The sequence below is a fragment of the Narcine bancroftii genome, chromosome 4, assembly GCF_036971445.1.
Source record: "Narcine bancroftii isolate sNarBan1 chromosome 4, sNarBan1.hap1, whole genome shotgun sequence".
NCBI lineage: Eukaryota > Metazoa > Chordata > Chondrichthyes > Torpediniformes > Narcinidae > Narcine > Narcine bancroftii.
The window spans coordinates 236,306,666-236,321,211 of NC_091472.1; the positions used below are offsets into that span (position 1 = coordinate 236,306,666).

The window sequence follows — 14,546 nt, forward strand, 5'->3', positions numbered from 1 at the left end:
TAAAAGAGCCAAGATACTCACTGGGGTCACCCTTTCCTCTACTGACAATATTTATTGGGACCATTGCCTGAATAGGGCTCAAGGAATTATGGAAGACACTTTCCATGCAGCGCACAGTATCTTTGACCCACTACCATCAAGGAGGTACAGGAACATCAAAATCAAGACTGCCTGACTGGGAAAAGCTTAGTTTTGTATTCTATCCAGGTTGTTGGCACAGAAGGTTGCAATTCCCACAGGCTGTAAGACTGATGAACAGTATCCTGTAACCATGTAAAACATCCCAAATATTTATTTATATATTTTTTGATTATTATATGATCTTTATGTACTGTGTCTTTTTGTGTGTGCACCATGGTCCAGACTGATGCCAATCATCAGGTTGTATATGTACAATCAAATGATAATAAATTTGAACCTGAACTTGAACATGAATGAATGAATTAATGAATAAATGAGATTTTATTGCCAGATGCAAATATACAAAGGCACTGATAGCCAGATACATGAAATACACCACAATAAGTATAAATGATCACATTAGAGAGAAAATAAATATGAGGATAGATAAATATAAGCAGTTAGATTTAAAGCAGAAAAAAGTGAGGTTGCAAGAGTACAGACAGATCTTTGGTGGTCCTGGAGTAGTTGATGGTTATAGCTATTGTAGTACAGAGAGCCCACCTCACTGTCAAAAGACAAAGGAGGAAAAACCCAACACCCAACCCCAACCAACCAATTTTCCCTTGCAACCGCTGCAACCGTGTCTGCCTGTCCCGCATCGGACTTGTCAGCCACAAACGAGCCTGCAGCTGACGTGGACATTACCCCTCCATAAATCTTCGTCCGCGAAGCCAAGCCAAAGAAGAACAGAGAGGTAGTTCAGGAGTTTGAAAACAGTTGGAAACAAAACTCTTTATGAACCTGGTGGTGCAGACTAGGCTTTCTTAGTTACTGCCTGAAGGTAGCTGTGTGTGTGTGTGTGTGTGTGTGTGTGTGTGTGTGTGTGTGTGTGTGTGTGTGTGTGTGTGTGTGTGTGTGTGTGTGTGTGTGTGTGTGTGTGTGTGTGTGTGTGTGTGTGTGTGTGTGTGTGAGTGAGAGATAGAGAGAATGGCCAAGGTGATGGAATCCTTTATGATATTGGCTGCCTTCTTGTTCCTGATGTGGTGTCCTGTAGATTGGAGAGACAGGTGAGGCTGGGAGATCACTTTGTTGAGCACCTTGGCTTTGTCCTCCACAATAGCAGGGGCCTCCCAGTTGCCACACATTTCAATTCCCCACCCTATTCCCTTGCTGACATGTCTGTCCAAGGTATCATGCACTTCCAGAATGTCACCATCACAAATCGAGGAACAACATCTCATACTCCATCTGGGCACCCTCCAACCCGACGGCATTAACAATGACTTCTGTGGTTTCCATTAGCACCAATCCTCTATCTTCCCTGCCCCTGTCTCCTTTTTTTCTCTCTCCTTCCCCTATCCCTATATCTTTTTTCCTTTCTCTCTCTTTCTCTATCTCTTCATATCCCTGTTTCCTTTCCAAAAGCTCAGGATTCACAGAGCCACATCCCTCCTTTGATCAATTCTCACCTTTTCTCTCCTACCCATGTCCAATTTTCTCTGTTGTTCTGTGCTCCTCCTCCTACCTTTTCTGCCCTTCTCCTCCAGCCTTTTTATTCAGACACCTTCCTGCTTTTTGCTCATACTTGAGGACAGGCTCAGGCCCGAAACATTGGTTATGCATCTTTATCTCCTTTGAACACTGCAAAACCTTATTTTTCTTTAATTTTTTTTTGACATACAGCACAGTAACAGGCCCTTCCAGCACATGAGCCTGTGCCCCAAAATTCCCCAATTATCCTACAACTCCCATCCACTGAAGAGAGGGAAGAAACCAGAGTGCCCAGAGGAAACCCATGCAGACACAGGGAAAACCTACAAGCTCCTTACAGACAGTGCGGGATTCCAACCCGGGTTACATGTGCTGCAACAGTGCGCGCTAACTGCTATGCTAACCATGCCGCTCAGCATTTTTGTGTTTTGCTATAAATGTAATCCAGTTGTTAAGGCCTGTGCTGCAGGCCATTCTATCCTCATCTAAAATGATAAAGCAAAGGGGTCACTGGGAAGTTTCTGAGGGCTTTGAAATGATAGCCACATACCCATGTGATCTACAATAACTCACATGCCCTCCATCTCTTCAATAACTTCTAATTCCCTGAACCTGACTGCTTCATTTTCATTATGGATGTCCAATCTCTCTACACATCCATCCTCTGTACAGAAAGTCTCAGAGCCCTTGTTTCTTAACAACAGTCCGAACAAGTCCCATTGCACCACCACTCTTTTCCTCCTGGCAGAACTTGTTCTCACCATCAATAACATCTCCTTTGACTCATCCCACTTTCTCCAAGTCAAAGGGGTAGCCATGGGTACCTGGATGGGTGTCAGCTATGACTGCCTTTTTGTTGGCTTTGTGGACCAATCTATGCTGCAAGCCTACACAGGCAAAACTCCTCAACTCTTCCTCCACTACATTGGCAACTACATTGGTGCGGCCTGAAACACCAATGATTAACTCATCAACTTTATTCATGTTGCTTTCACCCCAATCTTAAATTCACTTGGTCTGTCTCTGGGGACATTTTCCCCTTTATTGATCTCTCTTTCTCCCTCTCGGGAGACAAACTTTCTCCAGTTTATTTTTTTATAAACTTACTAACTCCCACAACTACCTCGATTATACTTCTTCACACCCAGTTCCTTGTAAGGATTCTATTCCTTTTTCTCTATTTCTCCATCTCCACTGTATCTGTTCCCAAGATAGGGTCTTCCAGTCCAGATTGTATAAAAAGTTCTTCTTCCAAAAACATTGCTACATACATGACACCACATTCTTGAGATTCCTGAGATCCTTTTCCTGCATGTGGGGCAGAATTACCACTTATTGGTAATGCAAAATAAATTGCACAGAGCATACATGTAAACAAATAAAGAACTGTATGCAGGTAACAAATGTAAACAAACTGACTGTACAATACAGAGAATAAAAATAATCAACAAAGTGTACAGGAAAGAGTCCTTAAATGAGTCTCTGATTGAGTTTGTTGTTGAGGAGTCTGATGGTGGAGGGGTAGCAGCTGTTCCTGAACCTGCTGGTGCGAGTTTTATGCCACCTATATCTCTTTCCTAATGGCAGCAACAAGACTAGAATGTGTGCTGAGTGGTGTGGCTCTTTGATGATTGCTCCTACTCTCCGACGGCAGTGTTTCCCTGTAGATGTACTCAATAGTGGGGAGGATTTTGTCTCTGATGTCCTGGGCTGTCTCCACTACTATTCGGAAGGCTTTACACTCAGGGTATTGGTGTTTCTATACCAGACGGTGATACAGCCAGTCAGCACACTTTCCACCACACATCTGTAGAAATTTTCCAGGGTTTCCAATGTCATATCAAACTTCTGCAAACTCCTGAGAAGTGGAGGCGCTGACTTGCTTTTTTCATGATGCCTTCAGTGTGTTGGGTTGAGGAAAGCTCTTTTGAGATTGTGACTCCCAAGAAAATTGCTCACCCTCTTCACCTCTGACCCCCAATGATCACTGGATTGTCTACCTCTGGCTTTGCCTTCTTGAAGTCAACAATCAGCCCTTTAGTTTTGGTGACATTGAGTGCAAGGTTGTTGTTGGTGCACCATTCTGCCAAGTTTTCAATCTCCCTCCTGCATGCTGACTCATCATCTTTCTTTATACAACCCACAACTGTGGTATTGTTGGCAAATTTGTAGATGATGTTAGTGTCATTCTGAACCACACAGTCATCCGTGTAAAGTGAGTCGAGCAGGGGGCTAAGAACACAGCCCTGTGATGCTTCGGTACTGATGGAGATTGTGGAGGAGAAGTTCATACCAGTCTTCACTGATTGTAGTCTGGAAGGGTGGAAATCCATGATCCTGGAAGTCATCTTCTGCACCCGGTGCTCCTGTTGTGGCCTTCTTTACATCGGAGAGAATAGTTGCAGACTGGGAGATTGCTTTGCTGAGCATCAATGACAGGGATCTCTCAATGGCCAACCATTTCAATTCTGCGCCCCACTCCCATGCCAACATGTCTGTCCATCACCTTATGCACTGCCAAACCAAAGCCACCCATAAATTGGAGGAGCAATGCTTAATATTTCATCTGGGTACTTTCCAACCTGATGGCATGAGCATAAATTTCTCTCGTTTCTGCTAACCCACTGCCCATTCTCCCTCCCTCATCTGTCACATTTCCTCCAAGTCTCCACCCACTTCCCTCTCTATTTAGAGCCATCCTCCCTCCCTCTGTTTGCTGGTGTGCCCTCACTCCCTTATCCACCTCTTGCCTGTGGGTCTGTGCTCCTTTCTCTGTCCCCCCACCCACTACATTTTTCAGGCGCTTGCCTACATTTTGTCATACCTTGAAGAGTTCAAACCCAAAACATTAGTTATGTTGCTTTATTTTTGCTATATAAAGTACACTGTATGACCTGCTGAGTTTCTCCAGCATTGTGTTTTTCATTCAATCACTGCGTCTGCAGACTTTCGTGTGTGGTACGTCACCAGCACAATTCCTCATGGGACATAGGCTGAGATCAAACTACCCATCCAGGAAAACCTCCTAAAAATAAAAGAGAGGGAGAAAGTGAGGCAATTCAAAGAACAGAAAGAAAAGCAAAAGTATTACTTTGACAGAGGAACAAAAAAACCTATCACAACTCTATACTGGTGACCAAGTAAAACTAAAAGACAAAACAAACTTATGGACTCAGAAGGGATCTGTCCGTAGTGAAGTCCAACCAAGATCATACACCATTCAGATAGATGAAGGTGTTGTTCCGTAAATAAATTGTCGAGACCTTCAAATGGAACCAGCCACAGTAGATGGAAAGACGGATACTGTTGAACAACCTGAATACACAGCTGAGAAGACATTGTCTGAGGCAACAACTCAGGTTCAAGGACAATCAATTAGGAGATCGTCAAGACACGTGAATCCTCCTAAGAGACTTATTGAGCAAATTTAAAGACTCCTGTATTAGAATGAAGAAATGCTATGTTATTCGCTCTTCAAGTTTTAGTGTTCGTAAATGTGAACACACAAAGCAAGTTTAAAAAACGTTCACAATGTTGATAATAATGAAAATGTAAGTTCTTGGTGTTAAAGTTAAAATTGCAGAGGTATACAAAGAAAACTTGTTAGTTAAAAGTAAGCTACTTTTGTTTTAAGAAAGGGAGATGTAATGATAGTGATCATGGTTGCAATGCAACTAGCAATGCCTTACTGTTTGATGAGAGTTGACTGCTAGCAGGGGGTAGACACACAGTTTGCTGTATCTGTCATGGAGACTTGCAGCTTCATGGCATGCCTGTTTACAACAACTTTAAAGTAAAGAACCTTTTCCTTCATCCATCTGTTGTTTAAGAACTCACACCTACGAATGCAAGATGAAACAACCTCTCACCTTTGACAAGATGCATGAAGGGTTTAGAGGGATGAAGATGAAATGTAGGCAAAAGTCCTGACTCAGTAAGGAAGGATTCCAGATAAAATTCCCGATCTAGTGGGGAACGATTCCAGATAGAAGTCCTGACCCAGTGCAGAAGGATCCTAGACAGAAGTCCTGATCTAGTGGGGAAGGATCCTAGACAGAGTACTCTTGGATTATTCTATCCAAATCTTTTTAAAATGGGATTAATGAGGAATAGTGTAAATTGGTAGTTGAGGGGCAGCATTGATTTGGAAGGCCGAAGGGCCTGTTTTGGTGCTGTATCTCTCTGTGACTAATTTATAAAATGATTTCTATTAAACTGTCCCCAGTTACTTTTCCCTTTGCCCCACATTCATGCTGTTTAAACAAATGAAGGAAGGAAGCCTTATTCTCATATACACAGAGCAATGTGCAGTTACACAAGTTCATAAAACACACTTACAGATATTAACTATAATTAAGAAAATTACCATATATTTTGGTGTATAAGTCAAACCCCCCCCTGCCTCTTTTTAAGGGTTTTATGGTATATCCAGCATATGTCGGCATCTATTTTCTGCCTGCCTAAGGTTTCCCTTTGACTGGCGTGTAAGTCGACCCCCAAAGCTCGTGATGCTTGAGATGCCATTGAACAGTTTATACATTGACCTCCATAGATCATGTGGATTGATTGGCTGGGCATTAGCTGGAGGTGATTTCTATCGTGGAGGGACCATCAACACAACGCAACTCACGATGAAATATATGAAGCGAGTTTTAAGTTGAAAGTGACAGAAATGGCCAAGAAAACCAACCACTGTGGTGCTGCAAGAAAATTTGATGGGGTTGACAAGTTGGTAAGAGATTGGAGGAAGAAAGAAGGAACTTTAAGAAAAATACTAAAAAGGCAATGTTCTTTGAGAAAAGGAATCACTCATCAGCCAGAGTTGGAAAATCAGATTGCAAGATGGGTGTGTGAACAGAGGCAAGATTGCTACATAGTCACTGGAAATAAAATTAGAACTTTTGCACTGCAGTGGGCAAATTCACACCCAGACCTCAGAAAAGATTTTGTAGGCTGTGCAATTGTTTCATGAACAGAAAAAATCTGGTATTACGACAAAAAACAAAAATTGCACAGAAACTATCAAAAGATCTGGATCATAACATTGCAAGTTTTCACCAGTTTATTATATGGAACCAGCAGAAATACAAGTTTGCATTGGCAAATATCAGAAACATGGACAAAACCCCCATGAATTTCGACATGATAGGCAATAGAACAGTGGCATGGAAAGGTGTTAAAACTGTGTAAACCAGAAGCACTTACCATGCTGTTATTGTGCATGGCCGACAGGACAAATTTAAGACCATGGTAACCTTCAAATGCAAAATGAAATTCCCTTTAGGTATTTTTGTACATTTTCATGAAAAAGAATGGACGGATGAAAATGGTGTAAAACTGTGGATAGACAATGTGTGGAACAGGTGGCCAGGCACTTTATGCGAAGAATGGAGTTTGCTGGGTCTGGAATGTGTTTTGTAGCCAGCTAACTGAGAACATTGAAAGTAGATTAGCACTACATAATACTTACATGGCAGTTATCCTGGGTGGTTGGACGTCTATATTTCAAATTTTCAATGTCTGCTTGAACAAGCCATTCAAAGACCACATGTGCAAGGAATGGAATACATGGATGTGGAGCGCAGGAACGTAGTTTACAAAAGACGGGGTAATGCATGCTGCATCACTTGATGTGCTGTGTAACTTTGTGCTCAAGGCATGGGTCAAAGTTAAAGTAGAGACTGTGATAAAATAGTTTAAAATGTGCATTTGATGGTAAGGAAGATTTATTGTGGGACACTGACGAGGAAACGGAAACCACCTCATCAGATACAGACTAGGACCCATATGATGATTGTTTAGTGAGAATATGGATGTGCTTGCCATTAACTTTGCTTCGACGATGATAGTGAGAGAGATTTTGAAGGGTTCTAAATGTGTTGTTGTTTTCAAATCATGAAAGCGATTTTGAAGGGTGCTAATTGTGTTGTGTTCAATAAAAATCTATTGCAGTCAGTTTTTTTATTGGTTTTTGAAGGGTTGATATGCTGGATCAACGCGGATTGGATTTTGAGCTGAATTTAAGGACTCAACATTATATCCGGCAAATAAGTCAACCCCCACTTTTTGAGAATTTTTTTTGGGTTTCACGACTTGACTTGTACGCCGAAATATACAGTAATAATAAATCACAAATATTCATATTTGGTTTGGCTATAGTGCAGAAATCATCCTCTGTCAGTCGAGCTGGGGTTTTGTTGTAATGCTATGGCCCCTCACCCCAAGTCCAAAGCCCTCTGCGCAGCTCAGACGGCAAAGTCCTCTTCAGCGACAAGATCTTCATCCTCAATCGATGGTCAGAACACTTCCAATCCCTTTTCAGTGCCAATCGCTCAGTCCAAGAATCCACCCTGCTCCAGCTCCCTCAACAACCCTTGAGTCTAGAGCTGGATGAGGTCCTTACCCGGGAAGAGACATATAAGGCAATTGAACAACTGAAAAGTGGCAAAGCAGCAGGTATGGATGGAATCCCCCCAGAGGTCTGGAAGGCTGGCGGCAAAGCTCTGCATACCAAACTGCATGAGTTTTTCAAGCTCTGCTGGGACCAAGGAAAGCTGCCTCAGGACCTTCGTGATGCCATCATCATCACCCTGTACAAAAACAAAGGTGAGAAATCAGACTGCTCAAACTACAGGGGAATCACGCTGCTCTCCATTGCAGGCAAAATCTTCGCTAGGATTCTCCTTAATAGACTAATACCTAGTGTCGCCAAAAGTGTCCTCCCAGAATCACAGTGTGGATTTTGCGCAAACAGAGGAACTACTGACATGGTCTTTGCCCTCAGACAGCTCCAAGAAAAATGCAGAGAACAAAACAAAGGACTCTACATCACCTTTGTTGACCTCACCAAAGCCTTTGACACCGTGAGCAGGAAAGGGCTTTGGCAAATACTAGAGCGCCTCAGATGCCCCCCCCCAAGTTCCTCAACATGGTTATCCGACTGCACGAAAACCAACAAGGTCGGGTCAGATACAGCAATGAGCTCTCTGAACCTTTCTCCAATGACAACGGCATGAAGCAAGGCTGCGTCCTCGCACCAACCCTCTTTACTATCTTCTTCAGCATGATGCTGAAACAAGCCATGAAAGACCTCAACAATGAAGACGGTGTTTACGTCCGGTACCGCACGGATGGCAGTCTCTTCAATCTGAGGCGCCTGCAACCTCACACCAAGACACAAGAGCAACTTGTCCGTGAACTACTCTTTGCAGACGATGCCGCTTTAGTTACCCATTCAGAGCCAGCTCTCCAGCGCATGATGTTCTGTTTTGCGGAAACTGCCAAAATGTTTGGCCTGGAAGTCAGCCTGAAGGAAACGGAGGTCCTCCATCAGCCAGCTCCCCACCATGACTACCAGCCCCCCCACATCTCCATCGGGCACACAGAACTCAAAACGGTCAACCAGTTTACCTACCTCGGCTGCACCATTTCATCTGATGCAAGGATCGACAAAGAGATAGACAACAGACTTGCCAAGGCAAATAGCGCCTTTGAAAGACTACACAAAAGAGTCTGGAAAAACAACCACCTGAAGAAACACACAAAGATCAGCGTGTACAGAGCCGCTGTCATACCCACGCTCCTGTTCGGCTCCGAATCATGGGTCCTCTACCAGCATCACCTATGGCTCCCAGAATGCTTCCATCAGCGCTGTCTCTGCTCCATCCTCAACATTCATTGGAATGACTTCATCACCAACATCGAAGTACTCGAGCTGGCAGAGTCCGCAAGCATCGAATCCATGCTGCTGAAGACCCAACTGCGCTGGGTGGGTCACGTCTCCAGAATGGAGGACCATCGCCTTCCCAAGATCGTGTTCTATGGCGAGCTCTCCACTGGCCACCGAGACAGAGGTGCACCAAAGAAGAGGCACAAGGACTGCTTAAAGAAATCTCTTGGTGCCTGCCACATTGACCACTGCAGTGGGCTGATATTGCCTCCAACCGTGCATCTTGGCGCCTCACAGTTCGGCGGGCAGCAACCTCCTTTGAAGAAGACCGCAGAGCCCACCTCACTGAAAAAAGACAAAGGAGGAAAAACCCAACACCCAACCCCAACCAACCAATTTTGCCTTGCAACCGTTGCAACCGTGCCTGCCTGTCCCACATCGGACTTGTCAGTCACCAGCGAGCCTGCAGCAGATGTGGACATACTCCTCCATAAATCTTTATCCGCGAAGCCAAGCCAATGAATGGTTTGGATGACATGGGGAGATTCAAGAACCATCACCTCTGGGGAAAAGTTGCTTCTAAGGTCCCTCTTACATTTTTCCTCTCTCACTTTATATCTATGCCCTAATGTTTTACAAAGGGAAATGATCTATGACTTTTTAACTTATTAATGCCCCTCATGATTTTATAAACCTTTATAATGTCCCCCCCCCCCCCTTAGCCATTTGCACTTCAGGAGAGAGGAGCACAGTGTCCTGCCTGCCAGCATCATTGTGTGGTATGGTAGCTGCAAAGCATCAGACCAGACGTCAATACAGAGGATTGTCAAATGGCTGAGATCACTGGGGTTTCCCTTCCCTCTGTTGACAACATTCACTAGGAGCATTGCTTAAATAGGGCACAGAGAATTATTGAGGACACTTTTCATCCAGCATCTTTGACCCTCTACCATCAGGAAGGAGATAGAGGAGCATCAAAATCAGAATTGTCAGTCTGGGAAATAGCTTATTACCGACTGTGTGATTGATGAACAGTATCCAATAACCAAGTAAATCATTCCAAAATATTTACATATATATATATATATATATATATATATATTACGAGCTCCTATTTTCTTTAGTATGAATATCATTTTAAGGACTAGTACAGGCTGCAACCATTCGCAACCTTGGAGAGACTGTGTGATATCAGCTAGTACAGACTGTACCAAATTTGTTACTTTGGAGAGGAAAAAGGACATTGGGTGCTTTTTTCCAGGGATGCAGGTGGTGAGAGAATCCTGTATGTGGAACACTAAAGGAACAGCACTTTGTGACCAGTGGCCATCTCAACAAACACTGAGCATAATCACTGTGTTATAATGGACAATTCAGCTGATTCTCCCTGTCAGGAGAATTATTGATCCCCATCGTAAGCAAAGGAAAGGTCACTTTAATTGATCCATACCTGGGTTTTGGAAGCATCATGGAAATTGTGCGTTTTGTTTCCCCCACGCAAGAAAAAGGGGAGTTGTGACAAACGTTTGTATGAAAGGAAGAAACTCGACGAGGATTGAGGGTTTTCGGCAGTCTGGCCACTCAGTCTCCCCCATCTCCTTCAATAGTTACTTCTGGGCATCAGGTTAAAAGTCTGCATTTCGACAATGGATTTCTAAGACTCAACTTTGGAATGACTTTGCAGGATTATGCCTAAACTGTAATGGTTTGGATATTCCCTTCCCCCAACACACACATACGAACATCTGCACATAGTTGGGTTTGATTTGACTAATGTGTTATATTGTTAGTAGTTAGTAATAAATATGATGTTTAAAAGAAGAGTAATTACACTGCCTTGGAGAATTTCCATTGCTGCTGGTCTACAATGCTGAGAGAGAGAGAGCTATGTAATATATATAATAGAGAGAGAGAGAGAGAGAGAGAGAGAGAGAGCTATATAATATATATAATAGAGAGAGAGAGAGAGAGAGAGCTATATAATATATATAATAGAGAGAGAGCTATATAATATATATGTTATATAATGTGTGTGTGTGTGTGTGTGTGTGTGTGTGTGTGTGTGTGTGTGTGCATGCATGCGCGTGTATGTATATATGTAGTTTTACGTGGTTCAGAGATGTGCTGTTTCATCTGGTTTCATTTTTCAACACCATCATCCCTTCAGTACTGGTCAACAAGTTTCAAAACTTGGGCTTCTGCATCTCCCTCTGCAACTGGATTCTCGATTTCCTCATTGGAAGATGATGGCCAGTGTGGATTGGTAACAACACCTCCTCCTCTCTGACAATCAACGCAGGCATACCTCAAGGATGCGTGCTTCCCCATTGCCCTACTGTCTCTGCACCCATGACTGTGTGGCTAGGCACAATTCAAATGCCATCTACAAATTTGCTGATGACACCATGGTCGTCAGTAGAATCACACACAGCAATGATGAACGCACAGGAGTAAGGTAGATCAGCTAGTTGAGTGGTGTCACAACAACAACCTTGCACTCAATGTTATCAAAACTAAGGAATTGATTGTAGACTTCAGGAAGGGTAAACCAGGAGAAAACAAACCAGTCATCATCGAGGGTTCAGAAGTTGAGATGGTAAGAAACTTCATATTCCTGGGTGCCAACATCTATCAAGATCTATTCAGGGGCTATCATGTCAATGCAATCATGAAGAAGGCTCACCAGTGGCTATATTAGAGTTTGAGGAGATTTAATACAGCAAAGACTCTTGCAAATTTCTACAAGTTGCATCACTATCTGGCCCATAGGTGCCAATTCCCAGGACCAGAAAAAGCTACAGAGTAGCTATAGTAAACTTGGCCAGCACCATCATGGGCATTAGTCCACTCAACTCAGCATATCTTTAAGAGGCAGTGTCTCAAGAAAGAAGCCTCTGTTATCAAGGACCTTCACCATCCAGGCCATGCCCTCTCACACTGCCACCATCAGGAAGGAGGTACAGGAGCCTGATGAAGCACACGCAACGTTACAAAATCAGCTTCTGCCCCTCCACCATAAGATTTGTGAACGAATAATGAACAGATAGACACTTCTTTTTTCTCTTTTCTGCACTAATTGTTTCTTTTTTAAATCTTCTTTTTACGGAATTGTAATTTATAGCCATTTTTGCATCTGTAATGCATAATGCTGCTGCAAAACAATACATTTCGTGTCACATGTTCATGACAAAGAACCTGATTCTGATCTGTACCTAGAAAGAGGTGCCAGAGGAAACTCTAGAAGCAGGTGCAATGGCAATGTACAAAATAAATTTGGATAGTTAGCAGGATTTGGGCCAAATGTAGGCAAATGGCACTAGTTCATATTGCCCTCTTGGACAGCATTGAAGATCTGGGCCGAAGATCCTGATCTGTATGACTCTATGTGAGGAATATGAATGTCAAGATCGTAACTTTGAGAAAAAGACCTCTGTTGCTCAGTCAGTCAGCACATAGTGAAAAAAATATATAAGCAAGGAGATTCAATTTTCAAAAAGTAGATGAAAAGGCACTCAGAAGTTGCAAGAGAAAGTTTCTCATAGCTGCTTACTGGGGCATTTCAGAGGTTGAACACTACCATCTAGTGTCCTGAGTCTGCAATCATCTAGGGAGAGGCAGCTGTACAGACTCTCACTGTAAATATTAATGTTAGTCACTTGGATAGTAACAAAAGATGTGAAAAACAATAGACTGACAATTAAATAGTCAAGGTGTGGAAGGGTACAGTCCTAATGCAGGAAAATTTCTTTCTTTGGCTTGGCTTCACGGACGAAGATTTATGGAGGGGGTAAAAAGTCCACGTCAGCTGCAGGCTCGTTTGTGGCTGACAAGTCCGATGCGGGACAGGCAGACACGATTGCAGCGGTTGCAGGGGAAAATTGGTTGGTTGGGGTTGGGTGTTGGGTTTTTCCTCCTTTGCCTTTTGTCAGTGAGGTGGGCTCTGCGGTCTTCAAAGGAGGTTGCTGCCCGCCAAACTGTGAGGTGCCAAGATGCACGGTTTGAGGCGTTATCAGCCCACTGGCGGTGGTCAATGTGGCAGGCACCAAGAGATTTCTTTAGGCAGTCCTTGTACCTTTTCTTTGGTGCACCTCTGTCACGGTGGCCAGTGGAGAGCTCGCCATATAACACGATCTTGGGAAGGCGATGGTCCTCCATTCTGGAGACGTGACCCATCCAGCGCAGCTGGATCTTCAGCAGCGTGGACTCGATGCTGTCGACCTCTGCCATCTCGAGTACTTCGACGTTAGGGATGTAAGCGCTCCAATGGATGTTGAGGATGGAGCGGAGACAACGCTGGTGGAAGCGTTCTAGGAGCCGTAGGTGGTGCCGGTAGAGGACCCATGATTCGGAGCCGAACAGGAGTGTGGGTATGACAACGGCTCTGTATACGCTTATCTTTGTGAGGTTTTTCAGTTGGTTGTTTTTCCAGACTCTTTTGTGTAGTCTTCCAAAGGCGCTATTTGCCTTGGCGAGTCTGTTGTCTATCTCATTGTCGATCCTTGCATCTGATGAAATGGTGCAGCCGAGATAGGTAAACTGGTTGACCGTTTTGAGTTTTGTGTGCCCGATGGAGATGTGGGGGGGCTGGTAATCATGGTGGGGAGCTGGCTGATGGAGGACCTCAGTTTTCTTCAGGATCAGTGTGAATGGACAAAAAGGTCAGCATGGATGTGGCAGGATGAAGAGCCTGTTTCTGTGCTGTACACCTCACTGTCTCTGTGACTCCAACATAAAACTCAGGCCAAGACATACGGTAAAAGTACTTTGCTGGTGTAAAGTCCTGCCAAAGGCAGCCAACAGCTTTCACCTGAACGTTCTGAAGGAAGAACTGGTCGTAGGTATTTACATTGGGAAATCCATGTGCAATATTTCCTAAAGCATGGTTAAAATTGAAGCAAGACCCCAAGAAAATAATTGTTATGTTACAAACTGTCAGCATATTTCAGGAAGTTATGATGGAGCTCAAGAGACTTGAGAGATTCAAGAGGATTTCACCAGGAATGGAAAGCGAGCCACAGTGGTGGCAGGTGGAATTTAATCCAGACAAGTGTGAGGATATGTACATTGGAAAGTCAAATTCTAGTGGGTCCACAGAGTCCTTTGCAGTGTCGATGTGCAGAGGAATCTTGAGCTGTAAATCCATCACTCTCTGACAATGACAGCACAGATGGATAGTCGTAGAAAACACATTTATCATGCTTGCCTTCACAGGATGAAGTATTGAATGTGAAAGTCATGTTGCAGCTGTACAAACATTATTGTG

The 14,546-nt window shown here is 43.6% G+C and overlaps 1 protein-coding gene across 1 annotated transcript in view; it reads right to left on the bottom strand.

Annotated features, from left to right (window-relative positions):
• Positions 1 to 4,475: 4,475 nt before the first annotated feature.
• Positions 4,476 to 14,546, bottom strand: part of LOC138761738 (dynein regulatory complex protein 11-like) — a 320,096-nt gene continuing 310,025 nt past the window's right edge. Inside the window, exon 20 of the mRNA XM_069934395.1 lies at positions 4,476 to 4,639. The gene's annotated coding sequence lies outside the window, so the exon portion shown is untranslated. The remainder of the gene's footprint in view (positions 4,640 to 14,546) is intronic.